Source organism: Syngnathoides biaculeatus, chromosome 22, assembly GCF_019802595.1.
Source record: "Syngnathoides biaculeatus isolate LvHL_M chromosome 22, ASM1980259v1, whole genome shotgun sequence".
Classification (NCBI taxonomy): Eukaryota; Metazoa; Chordata; class Actinopteri; order Syngnathiformes; family Syngnathidae; genus Syngnathoides; species Syngnathoides biaculeatus.
The window spans coordinates 3,017,078-3,020,603 of record NC_084661.1 but is presented as its reverse complement, the minus strand read 5'-3'; the positions used below and the strand labels follow the sequence as shown (position 1 = coordinate 3,020,603).

At 42.5% G+C, this 3,526-nt stretch overlaps 1 long non-coding RNA gene across 1 annotated transcript; it reads right to left on the bottom strand.

Moving 5' to 3' along the window:
- Positions 1-1,907: 1,907 nt before the first annotated feature.
- Positions 1,908-2,643, bottom strand: LOC133495374 (uncharacterized). The gene is made up of 3 exons (XR_009793551.1): positions 2,560-2,643; positions 2,299-2,485; positions 1,908-2,125 (listed from the first exon to the last, which is right to left on the bottom strand). It is a non-coding gene; the product is annotated as an uncharacterized LOC133495374 (long non-coding RNA).
- Positions 2,644-3,526: the final 883 nt, after the last annotated feature.

Sequence of the window (3,526 nt, the reverse complement as noted above, 5' to 3'; positions counted from 1 at the left end):
TAGGAAAATACACCGTACCTTTTCCCTAAATGAACATTAGGCTGACATTAAGCTTACGTTGATTCTGATCATCAATCCATAACATAAGTAATCTTTCCATCTCAGCAACGATCGAAGAATTTTGCTTTCTTTTTTTTCTTCTTCACAAAAAAAGTTGCTTGGTTATCACTGGGTCCCTCATCGGGGCGAAACCCTTCATATGCGCTAAAATACGGGCTTTGTCCTTAATAATAATCGCCACAGTCGTCCGACTGAAGCCCAAGTCGCTATGTCCGTCATGTCCGTCGGTATTAATCCTTTCTCCATTTTTTTTTTATAATGTTAAGCTTCGTTTCCATGGTCTTTGCTTTTCTTTCAGCTGGACCAGCATTGCTTTAAAAAAAAAAAAACAGCTTTCTTCTTTTGGGACACGATGTGTAAAAAGGTGGGCGAAAAGGGCAAATAAACTCCCAGCGCACAAACACACATAAGAAATATTCATGAGCTAAGCAGAAACACTATGATGCTGGGGCCAAAATGGGGGACAAGGCACAGGAGCTGTAAAGTCGAAACGTTTTAAGTCGAGACTGTTTTAATCTGAGAACTCCCAGTATAATATTTCATGACAAAGTGCTATTGTCCACTAGAGACCCAATCCTCAGAACAGTGATGCCAACGCTCTACAGCTTTTCCACCATGCCGATTTTCTCCATGAAACTTGGGGAGTCCTCTTATTCAGTTTTTCCTTAATTCTGTGGGAATTATTTTAGGAGAATCCCCTCAAATGTTGTTCAATATCTTAATATGCCAATCCAGTTTAACAAAAACATGTTATGCCACCATTGTGGAAAGCTTTTTTTTTTCCATTTTCAATCATTTCTATGAGAATGTCATGTCATGATCCAAGCCACTTATCCTCACAAGGGTTACAAGAAAGCTGGACCCTATCCCAGCCAGCAAGTCACAGGGCAGATATCAACACCATCACTGAGCAGGAATCGATCTTTTGTTGACCGCACCAAAGGCAGGCGTGTGTACCACTACACCATCAGTGACTCCCTACGAGAAGGCATTAAAAAAAATGATGATATTAAAATGGGATGTGTTTTAAATGTGACCGGAGAAATTATGGATTGTCCTACAAGCGAGGTGCTTTGCCTCAAACAGCATTGACAAATGTGTTAGTCACTTTGCACGTGTCTTAGCTGATTACTCATTTATTCCACTACTGCAGTGTGCACATTGTTTTTTTGTTTGGGTTTTTTTTTTTTTTTTTTTTTGCTGCCTCCTTGAGGACCTCTTTATCAGCTCTTTCATATTGCCCTGACCTTGAACTCAGTCTCAACCACTGTTATATACGGAGAATAGTGTGCTGGCCTCCTCAGCTCGTTTCAAGGCTCACTGACATGAGTTCAGGTTTGCGCTGAATTTTTGAACTTGGCAGAGACTGTTTGAGGGCAATAGCCGGTCAGAAAATGTGCACCCTGTAATCCCTGCTGACTCTGACGGCAGTAACAGAGGATTTTCCCAGTCGGGACCAAGACAACTGCCATTGTTCCATCAAGCTCGCCGTACAATGTGGTGCAAATGTGTAAATCCTGCTTGTTCAAACAATGTCACCAACTTTGGGAAAGTTTATTCATACAGTTAGGTCAAGATGTAGTAATGATAAAATGAAACAAGATGTGATTAAAGTGTGACTGAATCCTTTGCAATCCATAGTTTGGAGCCAACAGGTATCACCAAATTGTTTGTCTTCTTTGCAATGCTTTGCCACATATTTACAAACTTGCAGTTTGTTTGATATTTTCCCTTGATTTTGTATTTGGTAAGTGAAAAGCATGCTCTTTTGGGTTGAAATCGAGTCTTCACTTGCTTCAACATGTTTGGGTCATTATCTATATGCGCTGTGATGAGACGGGAAAGGCTCTAACACAGTATAACTTCTTATTTGGAAGATGTAATGCTACAGCTTCACAAATGCCATGAGTGGCTTCAAGAAGGGAGACGACAACCAAAATCAGGGCAGCCTTCTATGACGAATACAGTTTGATTTGATAGAATGAATGAGTGTGTACCAATCACAGATTGGCGCTCCGGATGATGATGGAAGAAGGAACAGGAGTCAGTGGGGACATTCTTAGTCCTACAAAAGAGGGAACTTGCTTATTTACTCCATTCCAATTCCAGTAAAAATTCCCACAGATTTAGCAAATCAACATTTATAGCTGAATTGTGGGGAGATGTATCATATAAGCAATTACCCAATTTTGTCATGAGAGTGACTGCCACAGGCTTGTTTCTGCATTGTCTTCTTACCTTGGAGACCGAAACACCTCACAATTCATCTAGTCATGTCACGACCCATCGTTACGGAGGTAGGACCCAAAATGCAGGAGTCGGGAGACGCAGAGGTAATTCAGGAAAAACGTCTATTGTTCCAAGGTCGGGGATCGGGCAGGCAGTCTGGTGCAGCAGCGGCAGTCAGGACGTCGGGCGTAGAGAGCTGTTTCACACGCAGGAGTCGGTACACGGGAGATCGATCAGAGAAGGCAGGAGTATCAAAGGAGTCAGGCTTACAGGGTCGGTCAGAGAACAGGCGGAGGTCGGTACACACAGGTTGACGATCAGAGACGCGGGAGTGCAGGAACGGGGCATGAGTTGGAACAATCGGACGCCGGACCAGTCGTCCCCATGGTCCTATATACACCAGAGCCAATCAGCCAAAATGAGGCGCAGGTGTGCACCTCCCAATCAGCGCGGTGGTGTTGAAACTAATAATGTAAAGGTAAGTGGCACGAACAGGAAAACACAAGCTCCTGAAGGTAACCAAAAATGCAGTATCACATAAGCGTAGTAAACTAAAATAACAAAGTCCAAAAAGAAAAGCATTTCACTGAGAACTGTTCACATCCATCCATCCATTATCCAAGCTGCTTTTCCTCACAAGGGTCAGAGGAGAGCTGGAGCCCATCTCAGCTAGCTTCAGGCAAAAGGCAGACTTCACCCTGAACTGGTCACCAGTCAGTCACAGGGTAGGTATCGACACTATCACTGAGCAGGAATCGATCCCACACTAAAGTCAGGCATCTGTACCACTACCTTAATTGTTGGAGACATGTCCTCTGGTCTGAAAAATTAAAGTTAAACTGTTAAGTCATAATAAGAACCATTTAAAAAAAAAAAAAGGGGACACTTGCAGGTCTGAGAACACCATCTCGCCAGTCAAATACTGGGTGTTTGTGGGGCTGTTTTGTTATATAGGGGACTGGTGCACTTCAAAAAATGAATGCCATCATGAGGAAAGAATCTTATGTGAAAATACTGAAGCAATGTTTGAGATACCAGCCAGGAAGTTAAAGGTTGGGGATAAACGGGTCTTCCAAATGGACAATCACCCACAACATTTTGCCAAACTGATTACAAAGTGGCTAAAAGATCAGATGATAGCAATATTATGGGGCCAGTCAAACGTCATATTTGCTTTGCTTACATGTTATGTAATGCATGCATATCACTCCCAGTAAGTTGTCTATAGATTAGCTAA